This window comes from Lynx canadensis, chromosome A1, assembly GCF_007474595.2.
Source record: "Lynx canadensis isolate LIC74 chromosome A1, mLynCan4.pri.v2, whole genome shotgun sequence".
Classification (NCBI taxonomy): domain Eukaryota; kingdom Metazoa; phylum Chordata; class Mammalia; order Carnivora; family Felidae; genus Lynx; species Lynx canadensis.
Window position 1 is genome coordinate 192,978,650 of NC_044303.2, and position 13,079 is coordinate 192,991,728.

The 13,079-nt window shown below is 42.2% G+C and overlaps 1 pseudogene; it reads left to right on the forward strand.

Annotated features, from left to right (window-relative positions):
- The first annotated feature begins 206 nt into the window (after nt 1-206).
- Nucleotides 207-2,099, forward strand: LOC115507850 (annotated as a pseudogene).
- The last annotated feature ends 10,980 nt before the right edge of the window (nt 2,100-13,079 follow it).

Sequence of the window (13,079 nt, forward strand, 5' to 3'; positions counted from 1 at the left end):
TATATTATCTTTTTAATTTTTTTCTAGTTTTCTTTCTATATATATATATATATATATATATATATCACTTTGTTAAGTTGGGCTTGTGTACACAACTTAAAATTTTACCTTTAAAATGATAGCTTTTCCTGGGGCAGGATGAGGTGAGCAGCTGGATGGCTGTGTTTCAGTTCCCTTCCCTGCCTGTTTCCACATTCCCTGTAGCAATGAGCTTCCTCAAAAATTTCCTACAGCCTTGCTCCACTGAGGGGCTCCAGCAGCAGCAGTCGTATACCAAGGCTGTGCTGAGCAGCAAGGCCCTTGGCACCGGCACCCTTTGCATCGCTGAGAGCCACCTGACTTGGTCAAATGGCTCTGGATTAGGATTCTTGATGAAATACCCCATCATTAGCTTCATGTGGCATCCAGGGACCTAAATGCCTATCCACAAGAGCATTTGTATATCAGGGTGCATGAGGAGGAGGAGGAAGAGGAGGAGGCGAAGGAGAAGAAGAAGGAGGGGCAGAAGGAGGAGAAGGAGAAGAGGAGGAGGAGGAAAAAGAAGAACAAGAAGAGGAGGAGGAGGAGGAGGAAGAAAAGGAAGAAAAGAGGAAGAAGAAGAAGAGGAAGAAAAAGAAGGAGGAAGAGGAGGAAGAAGAAGGGGAGGAAGAAGAAGGGGAGGAAGACAAAGAAGGAAAACAAGAATAAGAACAGGAGGGAGGAGAAGCAGGAGGGAGAGAAGGAGAAGAGGAAGAGGAAGAAGAAGAAGGAGGAAGAGGAAGAAGAACAAGAAGAGGAGGAGGAGGAAGAAAAGCAAGATGAAGAAGGAGGAGGAGGAGAAGGAAGGGGAGGAAGAAGAAAGGGAGGAAGACAAAGAAGGAGAACAAGAACAAGAACAGGAGGGAGGAGAAGCAGGAGGGAGAGAAGGAGAAGAGGAAGAAGAAGAAGGAGGAAGAGGAAGAAGAACAAGAAGAGGAGGAGGAGGAAGAAAAGCAAGAAGAAGAAGAAGGAGGAGGAGGAGGAGAAGGAAGGGGAGGAAGAAGAAAGGGAGGAAGACAAAGAAGGAGAACAAGAACAAGAACAGGAGGGAGGAGAAGCAGGAGGGGGAGAAGGAGAAGAGGAAGAGGAAGAAGAAGGAGGAGAAGGAGGAGGAGGAAGGGGAAGAAGAACAAGAAGAGGAGGAGGAGGAAGAAGAGGAAGAACAAGAAGAAGAAGAAGGAGAGGGAGGGGGAGGAGGAGGGGGAGGAGAAGAAGAAGAAGAAGAAGAAGAAGAAGAAGAAGAAGAAGAAGAAGGAGGAGGAGGAGAAGGGGAGGAAGAAGAAAGTGAGGAAGACAAAGAAGGAAAACAAGAATAAGAACAGGAGGGAGGAGAAGCAGGAGGGAGAGAAGGAGAAGAGGAAGAGGAAGAAGGAGGAGGAGGAAGAGGAAGAACAAGAAGAAGAAGAAGGAGAGGGAGGGGGAGGAGAAGGGGGAGAAGAAGAAGAAGAAGAAAGAAGAAGAAGAAGAAGAAGAAGAAGAAGAAGAAGAAGGAGGAGAAGGAGGAGGAGAGGAAGAAGAAAGGGAGGAAGATGAAGAAGGAGAACAAAAAGAACAAGAACAGGAGGGAGGAGAAGCAGAAGGAGGACGAGGAGTAGGAGAAGGAGGAGGGGGAGGAGGAGAAGAAGAAAAAGAAGGTGGGGGAGGAGGAGAAAGAGGAGGAGGAGGAGAAGGCAGTGATGATGATGTTGAACCTATTGCTCAATTTAGGTCTGTGCTTAGTGATAAACCTACATCGGAGGCAATATTCGCTGCAATGTGTGAATGCCAGGCTTTGCATCCAGATCCTGAGGGTGAAGATTCAGACGACCACCGTGGAGAAGAATACGATGTGGAAGCCCGTGAACAAGGGCGGGGAGACATCCCTACGCTTCACACCTGTGAAGCAGGACTACCCCATCGAACAGGGTAAGGCCAAGTCACACTGGAGAGATAAGAAGGTATGCTTTCTCAGTCTGTGAGCAGCCAGTATAACACGGCTGGAGAGCAGACAGAAGATTCAGTGAGATTGTGAAGAGGGGATAGAGAGAGGTACTACCCCAACCATTGGTGCTCAGTTTGAGTATGCAGATGTTGACCACTGAGGATGATTTACTCTGCTGTGGGATTCTACTAATAACTGTAGGAAATAACTTGGTGCCTCTTCTACTATGGAGTAGGTGTTGATGAGAGTCTTTGTCTTTCCCCAACCAGCTCTTTTTAGAGACAAAGTATACTGAGACAAAAAGTTCTCATGAGCATTGGATACTATGGCCTTTATTAACAAAGGCGAATTAACTTGACCAAGAGGGTATTTGTAGTTTATCATCTACCCCCAAACTTTCTGTGCATAGGTACCCTCTGAGTAGGCCTACAATTCCTGCCTCCACTCTATGCATCGCCTGTCACCCAGCAGGCCTACGTGATGGGAATGTGCAGGCCCTTGAAGGTGCAGGTACACTGGATGGGAAGGAGGGAGGCTGAGTCTAAGATACACCCCTTTAGAACCTAAGGATCCCCATACCCCTTAAAAAGGCAGAGATCTGAGAAATCCTGGCCTCTGCTCATTCTCCACAGGGTTGTGGGTCTTTTTACTAATTTGGGACCCAGATAAATTCATTCAGGCATCTTCATGGAGCCCTTTGGGAAACATCCCAGCCTCGTTTACTACCACTAACAAGTGCCTCTGACCATGTCTCTCACCAGTTTGTTTTGTTATAACCTCTTAGGTCCATCTCCATAACAACAAGTGAAATTGGGATGAAGTCCTCAAAGTAATTCAGATAATTATTTTGTCTTTGTAAGAGTTTAACAAGTAAATCTAGGTTTTCTATAAAAATACATACATACGTAAATACATAAATAAATAAAAGAATGGCTTTTGTTACGTTCCAGAAACTACTCTTGGGGCTTCATATGTTTTATGTGATTAATAGCATATTATGAACATATCCTTATGTCATTCAAAATTATTCAAACATGTGCTTTAATGGCTACATACTATAGCACCACACTGTGCATTATCAGAGCCTTGGTGTCCAATGTACAAGCCACTGCCTGCATAAGCTGTGGGACTGGCATGTGGTGAGGTCTCCCTCGAGCAAGAGGAGCCTTTTCTCCTAGGTCACACAAAGGTGCCATTTGGGCTAGAAAATGCCCAGGTGCACAAAAATAGCATAACCTAGCCAGCTCCCCATCACTGGGATGTCTCGGGTCATTTCCATGTATCACTATTATAAATATCTTTGGGGGTTTTTTAAATAAATAAATTTGGTTTTTTTAAATTTTTTTATGTTTACTTATTTTTGAGAAAGAGAGAGAGAGCAGGGGGGGGGGGCAGAGAGAGAGGGAGACACAGAATCCAAAGCAGACTCCAGGCTCCGAACTGTCAGCACAGAGCCCAATGTGGGGCTCAACCTCGCGAACCACAAGATCGTGACCTGAGCCGAAGTCAGATGCTTAATCGACTGAGCCACCCAGGCACTCCTGTGCATAATTTGTTAAATCAAAGAATACATAATTTTTGAGGCTCTTGTTAATGTTGCTGAACTGCTCTCCTACCACATACTTCAGAGTGCCCTTTTCTCTACAGCTTCTCCATTCTAGATGTTTCCATCTTCTCTAATCCTGGACAATTGAATGTATGACAAGTGCACATTTTTAATGTCCAATGATTTGATTACTAGAGAGAATGAATATTTTTATTTTTAGGTTTTTTTCAGTTTTTTTTTTTTATTTGAGAGAGAGAGTATGAGCAGGGGAGGGGCAGAGGGAGAGGGATGAGAAACTCATCCTCATCGTAGACCCCAATGGGGGGCTTGATCCCACAACTCTGGGATCATGACCTGAACCAAAATCAAGAGTCAGATGCTCAACCAACTAAGCCACCCAGGCACTCCAGAATGAATATTTTTAGATGCTTGTTAAAAATATGTATTTCTTCCCTTAAAAATGGCCAATCATATTCCTTGCCATTTTTCTATTGGGATATTAGTCTTATTGATTTAAGGGCTCTGTGTAGGTCAAGAATGTTAACCTGTTACCTGCCATGTGTTTTTTTATGTATTTATTTTTTCCATGTATTTTAAAAATACTTTCCCCAATTGTATATTGTCTTTTGATTTTGCTTTGATACTTTAAAATTTGTATGTCATTTTTAACATGAGAGTAGTCAAATCTATTGATCTTTTCCTTTATGGCTTCTGCCTTTACTTTGATGTTTAAAAGGCTTTTTCCATTCCAACTCAGAATTTACCATTTGTTCATTTTTAATTAAACATCACATATCTGTAACCTAGGTCCTTTCAAACTGGCCTTGGTTTATAAGGTTCAGAGTCTGCTAACTTGTTCCAAAAAATGTGGCTGCTTTGGCTAGCAGAGCATTGGACTGGGAGTGGGGAATTGGGAGAGGAAATGGGAGAAATTAATCTTCAATAGATTCTGCTTCTCTGTGCCTAAATCCTCTGTGTTGTAAAATGTAGAAAATTACATTTGGACCTCAATTTTACCCTTTTTTCCTATTATAAAATATGGCACAAAAACAGAAGGCTGCACCGTGATAAATAATCATGACAACTGTCCATATAACTGTCATCTGTGTTATTGAGATGGAGATAGAGAGATGGGGGAGGGGACGGAGGGGAAGGGGGAAGAGGACAGGGTTGGGGGAGGGAGAGGGAAGAGAGATTCCTGCTGAAGGTCCTTTCTCAAGGACACACTCCTCTTACCTCTTGGTAATCACTATCTTGACGGTTAAGGTCTTCACCTCCGTGTGCTTTAGGCTTTGATCCCCTATGTATTCGTCACCTAAATTTCCTGCATGTTTCTAAGTTTTTAATGGTTTGATTTTTTTCATTCATATCTCTAATCCATTAAAATTTATCTTATTTTACGATGTGAGAAATTAAAAGTTTTTTTTTCCTCAGATGGTTTAGCAATTACTTTGGCACTGCTTACAGCACAATACTTTCTTCCTGAACCATGCTTTTAACAGTCAGGTTTTGGGCGCCTGGGTGGCTCAGTCGGTTAAGCATCCGACTTCGGCTCAGGTCACGATCTCACGGTTCGTGGGTTCGAGCCCCGCATCAGGCTCTGTGCTGACGGCTCAGAGCCTGGATCCTGTTTCAGATTCTGTGTCTCCCTCTCTCTCTGCCCCTCCCTCACTCCTGCTCTGTCTCCCTCTGTCTCAAAAATAAATAAACATTTAAAAATAAATAAATAAATAAAAGTCAGGTTTCCTGAGATGTAATTTATCCTCTTAAGGGTAAAGTTCTATGAATTTTCACAAACATACACAGGTGTGTAGTCACCACCATCATCCCACAGAGTTCATTTGTGCCCTTTTGTAGTGAGTCCCACACCCCGGCGCCTGGCAACCACCGATCTGTTTGCTGTTCCCACAGTTGTGCCTTTTCCTGATCGTCAACCTAACATGAACATACAGTTTCTAGCCTTTTGAGTCCGCCTTCTTGCACATAAAACGATACTTTTGAGATCTGTCCATATTGTTGCTTGTATCAGTAATTCATCTTTTATTGACGAGTAGTATCCCATCGTCAGGGTACACAGGTTCAGTCTTTCACCATTAAGGATGATGGTAGCTGTAGGGTTTTTGTAGATGTCCTTTATCCGATGAGGCAGTTCTACTTGGCTGAGAGTTTTTATCACAAATGGATATTCAATTTTATCAAATGCCTTTCATGAAGCTACTGAGCGATGCATCTCTGTCTGTCTGCCCTGGGAGTAATAGACTTCGCCACCCTGGAGACTTGAAGCTTTAGTCTACATTCAAGGGGAAATTGTCCAGTGGAACGGACAGGGCCTTGTGCCCCACAGCACTTGAAGCCCTGTGAGCAAGTGCCGCCGTCTGTGACCCTGGTAGCTTAAGGCTTTTGATGCCTAAGAGAGAAGAACCCAGGAAGCACATGACATTTTGTGTCCCCCAACCACCATTAATCAATTGCCTCTGCCCTGCCTGTACCTCCGAGGTGGGCTGGAGAGAGCCAGGCTCCTGCCCCCCATATTTCTCGTGAGCACGTGGTGGAAGTCTGTGGGAAAGGTTACCGCTGAGCGTGACACTTCTCGGCGACCTCCACTATCCCCGATTTACACTCTTGGCACAGATGGATGATAGTGGTACATTCGACAGCTGGTTTCTTCTCACCCACATGGAGAGTGGAGGTGTCTCAGGCTCCTGTGGTCCGCCAGAGCCCAGAGGTGGCGAAGCCCGTCTCAGCGGAGAGGAACTGCTTTCTCTTCTGAATCAGGCTACTCGGTGGCCTCACAACCTCACCTACCTCCTGGGATCAACAAAAGTAATTATTTTGTAGTTTCTCTGTCATTTCCTCATTATTAGGTTAGCTTAACAGCTTTCTATATCTTAAGCAGAAGCCTAAGAACACTTAAATCCCACCTTTACCTTATACCAAATGTATATACTTGACTCTGTTTAGGGGGCTATTTTTATTCTTACACAAGAATCATGTTACTTTGATAATAAATCTTTCTTTCTAACAGTGTAAGTCAGCCTTCAATCTTCCAAAAATTCTTCAGCCCTTTATTAATCTTCCCAGGTGACCTTAGAATTATATTGTCTAGTTAAAAAAAAATACTTTTGACATTTTTATTAGAATTGAAATGGCAGAATTATTGAGATGCCATCCAAGAATGTGGTATGCCTTACCATTTATTTAAGACTTCACGTCTCCCAGTGAAGTTTTAGTTTTATTTATATGGGTCCTGCATACTTTTCTTACGTCAAGTTTATTTCTAGATATCTTATATTTAGCCTCTATCTTAATGCCTTTTTAAAATTGTATTTTCTAACTGATAATTGTTGATTTAAAAGATAAGCGTTGATTTTTGTGTACTGATTTTGTAACCAACAGACTTGTTCAACACTTCTTACTCTTAATAATTTTTCAGTTGCTTTTCTTCAATGCCCAGGTAGGCAATTACACGCAAGTAGTAATTTATCTCCTCCTTTCTGAAGCTTTTTCTCTTATTTCATTGTCTTACTATTTTCACTAAACTTTTGGAAAATATTAAATGACCATGGACAGTGGGCAAACTTGACTCTGGTGGGGAACACCAGTTTCACCAGTAAGTATGATGATACCTGGGGTAAATACAATAAATCTGCTTATCCAATAGCCACTCCAATTCCATTCTATGTTGTACTTGATGAAGAAAAGAGCAGCCCTTGACATTCGGAAGCTGGCCAGACATTCAACACTAACCTGTGTTGTTCTCCCATTGGACATAAACCATCTCACAGAATATCAGCTCAGACAAGGTCACTCTGAGACCATGACTAAATGAGATAAAGCAAGTCCACACTATAATTTTTCCTAAGCACAGACAAAAATAAGGTCCTGTGCCACCCACAAAATACCAAACATCTCCCTCTCCTGGCTAAAATAAGTGACTGTTAATTCTTTACCAATTATACCTTTTTTTCCCCTCTAGTTTACCTATTTATAAAATCTATTGAGATTTTAAATCATAAAATTCCCCTCACCCCAACTTTCAGATGGCATCCTACCTAGAGTGAATCCTTGCTTCCTCAGGCCCTCCACAAATCACCCAACCAAAGGTCAAATTCTATAAAGGTTCTATCTAACACCCTCTTATGGAGGGTTCTCATCGTTCCTTATGATGTGTGCTCTCCCTTGCTGCAACAAGTAATGAACCCACCTCACTCAGTTATGTGTTCACAGCAGTCTCTGGCTAGAGAACATGGGCATGCTTTACAAGTTCAGAAAACTAAAAAGTACAGTTCTAGACACCCTTATAGCTAAGGTTCAAGTCCTATGACATTTCTGCCAATAATTTATACCCATGAGAGATTCAGATAAGAAAGAAAACAATGTGAGGAGGTGGCCAAAGACTGACAGAGTACATATTCTAGAAAGCATAATACAGACATCTGGCCTTTATAGAGCAGCTACAATGGATCCTGGTATTGAGTCCATAGCATCATGGGTGGTCTTTCCACTAAACAGTCCTGTAGTGGTGGAGGGAGTATTTTTGTGGCTGTATCATCCAGGTTGCATGTAGCTTTAAAACTTAGTTCTTGGGCCACTTGGAAATCCTTTGAGCTAGCTAATAGTCTCTAATAATCCCCTTTTGCTCAAATCATTCTTAGAAGATGTCAGAATTAGACACCTGCTGCCTTATTGTGATGTCTTATACCACTGTTATAGCTATTAGGATGCCAAAATGATTGTGAGGGCATCATTTCCAACTCTCAAGTATTACTCAAGTTGATCTTTTGGCCAACTCTAAACCAGAACCGTAAAGAAAGGGGGATTCTGGGAAATGTAGTTCCAGGTCACGCAAGTGGGCAATGAAATGATCCAGCACATTTCTACATAGAATTCCTAATTTTCTTTGCATGCTTTATGCCTTTTTCTCATACCTATTTTTTTCATTGGTAATTCTTGACTGGGCTCACAGGATCTGTCTATTTCAGGATTTTTTTTTCCTCCAAGAACCGAGAGTTAGGAGTGTTCTATTATCAAGTAGATTATGTTTAAACTTTCTTTTTAAAAAGAACAAATTTCTAGTTTTAGGGCAGTAGGATTTTTTAAAATGATATACATATATATGTATATTTGTTTTTAAGAGAGAGAGAGCATGCATGAGCAGAGGAGAGGGAGAGGGAGAGAGGGAGAGAGGGAGAGAGGGAGAGAGGGAGAGGGAGAGGGAGAGAGAGAGAGAGAGAGAGAGAGAATCAATCTTAAGCAGGCTCCCCTCCCAGTCTAGAGTTGGACATGGGGCTCAATCCCATGAACCTGGGATCATAACCTGAGCTGAAATCAAAAGTCAGATGCTTAACCAACTAAACCCCCTAGGCAGCCCAAAAGTGATCTATATAATTCCTATTTGGGGGAATCTACCAAGGTCTTCTTTCTGATAAGCCTGGAATCAATTTTACAAATTCTTACAGACATTTGGAACAGACAGGTGTTTATCACAGCTGTTATTATATAACAAACCACCTCAAATCTCAGCGGCTTATACAATAAGAACTTACTAATTTTCATGAGTCTATAGGTCAGTTGTGGTGGTTTTTTATAGTCTCAACAGAGTTCATTCATGCTTCCATAATCAGTTTTTGGTTGGGTAGATAGCAGTGGCGATGTAAGATGGGCTGTCTAATGGTTGGCTGGCTGTAAGCTGGGGGCCCACAGTTCTTCCACGTGGCCTCTCACCCTCCAGCACGTTAGCCTGGACTTGTTTACGTGGCAGAAGCAGAGGTGTAAGAAAGAAAGGGGAAGCACACAAGGCCTAGGCTGAAAACTGCAAACTGTCACTTCTGGCACATTCTACTGGCTAAAGAAGTCACAAAGCCAGCCCAAATTCAAGAGGTCAGAATAGATTCCACTTTTTCTTTCTTTCTTAAGTTTTTATTTATTTATTTTGAGAGAGAGAGAGAGAGAGAGAGAGAGAGAGCGCACACACAGGTGCACGTGAGCAGGGGAGGGGCAGAGAAAGGGGGGGAAAGAGAGAGAATCCCAAGCAGGCTCCACACTGACAGAACCCCAAGAACCCCAACTCCACTTCTTTATAAGAGGACCTGCAAAGTCACATTGCAACGGGCATGGATATAGGGAAAGAACAAAGAACTGTGGCCAGATAGATACATGAACTTAAATCACTGAAATCAGAATTTCTTACCCTGGGGTCCACTACAGATACTTGGAATTTATAGATGACCTTCAGGAGGTCTAGAAATTTTCTCAAATTGACTGCAGAACATGTTTCTCCATATGTGTATTCAACAACCCTTTTAGTTTTATTTAATGCCTTTTCCTTAAACTCCACTTTGTTTGATATTAATATTGCCATCCCTTATTTTACAGAGTGGAATTTTTCTGAATCTCTTTGGGCCATAAGTGAATATAATGATTCATTCAAGTCCCTACTGAACAAACACAAAAAAAATTTTACTTGAGTGAAAAAGTGTGACTTACCTACCAATATTTTTTTTCTTCCAACCAATGTATTTGCGATTCCATAACAGATATATCTGACGTTTTGGCTGGTTTGACTTAAAAATAAAGAAAACTCTCATATAGAAATCTGACCCTAGACAGTTACATCAGAGACACAGGCTTAAGGAAAAGGGCCCAAACTGGTGTTAATATCACCTATGCAACTTTCTCCTGCTTTAGAATCTGTCTGGAAGCTTACTTACTCCCAAAACATTTCCTGTTTTAAACCTACATATGTGAGTGGGCCCATCTTAATCAACTGAAATCATTATTACAACCTCTGCATTAAAATGAAAAGAAGGGGTGGTGCCTGGGTAGCTGAGTCAGTTGAGTGTCCAGCTCTTGGTTTCGGCTCAGGTCATGATCTCACAGTTTGGGAGTTCGAGCCCCCATTGGGCTCCATGCTGACAGGGCGCAGCCTGCTTGGGATTCTCTCTCTTCCTCCCTCTCTGCCCTCCCCCACTCATGCTCACGCTCTCTCTCAAAAGAAACAATCAATGAAAGGAAAGGAAAGGAAAGGAAAGGAAAGGAAAGGAAAGGAAAGGAAAGGAAAGGAAAGGAAAGGAAAGGAAAGGAAAAGACTCTACTATTTTTCATCACTTACAGAAAACGCACTCATTTTATTTTGCAATGTTTGCAGTACACTTCACCTGTCTTTCCCCTGGGGCTTAGCTGGAGCCTTATAAGGTTTGGTAAATTTGAGTCCGCTCCAATGACAGTATATTTTTCCTTTGCATCCCACAACCATCTTAACTTGCGGAAGCATGAAGTGGTCCTCATGTTCATAGTGTTAAAAACAGAACTCAAGTTGGCATTCTAACGCAACTCTTTACTTTTCCAAAAAGCAGTAACTGTATTTCAGGACACCTGATGTCTGCCTGCATAGCCTCATCCCTCCACTTCCCTAATATGCAGCACAGTAAACTCTTGCAATCACTGATTTACAGTCTGTCTTTCCTATCACAGCATGAGCTCCACGGGGCAGGGCTGTTTCCTCTTCCACTGTTTGAACCCTCGCACCAGGCCTGTAAGGATTGCCCAATAAATTGAGTTGAAAAAAACCAAAAGCTAATCACTTTTTAAAAATCTGAGTCTGGGCAGGGCGCCTGGGTGGCTCAGTTGGTTAAGCGTCCGACTTCAGCTCAGGTCATGATCTCACAGTCCATGAGTTCGAGCCCCGTGTCGGGTTCTGTGCTGACAGCTCAGAGCCTGGAACCTGCTTCAGATTCTGTGTCTCCCTCTCTCTCTGCCCCTCCCCTGCTCACACTCTGTCTCTCTCTCTCTCAAAAATAAATAAAAATTTAAAAAAAAAAAAAAAAAAGTCTGAGCCTCGGTGGCTCAGTCAGTTAAGCAGCCAACTCTTGATCTTGTCTCAGGTCATGATCTCACAGTTCTTGGGTTGGAGCCCTGTGTCAGGCTCTGTGCAGACAGCGTGGAGCCTGCTTGGGATTCTCTCTCCCTCTCTCTGCCCCTCCCCCACTCGTTCTTGCATGTGTGTGCTCTCTCTCTCAAAATAAATAAGTAAACTTTAAAAAAATCTATCCTATGTTAAAAGTCAGGATAATGGTTACCTCGGGGGAAGAGAAGGGGGTTAGTAACTGGGCTTGGGCATGAAGGGGACTTCGGAGTTGCTGTCAGGTTCTATCCACCTAGTTACTTGAGCATGTTCACTAGTTCACTTACTGAGCTATGTATTTATGCTTAGTGTGCTTTCTGAATATGCTACACTCCAGCAAAAAAAGTTTAAGTCTATCATAATTACCTGACAAAGAAGGAAATTACAAGAGTTTCAGAGATCACCATTAAACAAAAATTAACCGGGGCACCTGGCTGGCTTAGTTGGTAAAGCATGTGACTCTTGATCTCTGGGTCGGGAGTTCAAACCCCACGTTGTGCATGGAGCCTACTTAAAAAATAATAATAACAACAAAAGTAATACTTAACAGCCATTGTTTCCGAACATGTAAACTTAAACTATAAGTAGGAACCAAAAATGTTCATTTGTGTTAGAAAATGTACTCTCAACCATAGAAACTAACCAGATGTACTCTGCTTTTGTTGCAATGGGAAAGTTTCGTTGAGATGATGTATATAAAGTGCTTAAAACAGTGCTACATGTTTGCTACAATTATACTTTTTAACTACTTTTTTTGCTACAATTATACTTTTTAACACATCAGAAGAATTTCCAAATGAAGGCTTCACCTTAGCTCACAGCCAATTTTCTTCATTAGAATCCAAGGTCTGTTTTGCCCTTACCTCTTTTAAAATAGTTATGGAGTCCATTCGCCACCTGGCTTGTTTTGGTCACACCTGAGGAATTCACAATTCCCAGGCTAAGAATCATGGAACAGCTGCACTGAAAGAGAACAGAGAGACCCTCTAGTCCAGTGATTCTCCAGTATGCACATCACTGCGGCATTTGTGAAAAGTTTAAGTGCCCATGCCACATTCTGATTCACTTAGTGTGAGAGTAGCACCAGGCATCTTTTAAACCAGTAATTCAAGTGAATCTGAAGGTGGTCTACAAGAAACACCGAACCTCTTGTTCTGTAGATAAACAAAATAGAAGCCAAGGAGAGAAGGGACCCGCCCAGGGCCTTCTTTTGGTTAATGAGTGTGCCAGGACTGGAATGGAGGTAGCCTTTTACCACTCCAGTGTTATTTCCATGAAGCCATGCCGCAGTAACTTAGGACCCAGAGTGAATCTGTCCTTAGCCTTCATGGCTTATTGCCCTGAGCCCTTGGCCTTTTCACCCATGCGTTAGGTTAACTGGAGAGGCGCGAAACCCATCTGTCTATTCATTAGGTACACAGAACCAGGTACTTTAGGAACCTTGTTTAAATCGTAGCTCCGCTATTTTTACATACCATGTGACCGAGAGAATTATTTGAGTTCTGTGTACTTCGGTTTCTTCCTTTATAAAATGACAAAACAGTATCTACAGTTTGCAGGATACTGTGAAGAGTTATATAAAATACTATCACAGACCTTAGCAAATAATGAGATTCCAGTAAATAGTACCTATTATTAATGCCATCTTAAAACGTGGCACTAAAACCACATTCTTCATACTAGAGGAGTAT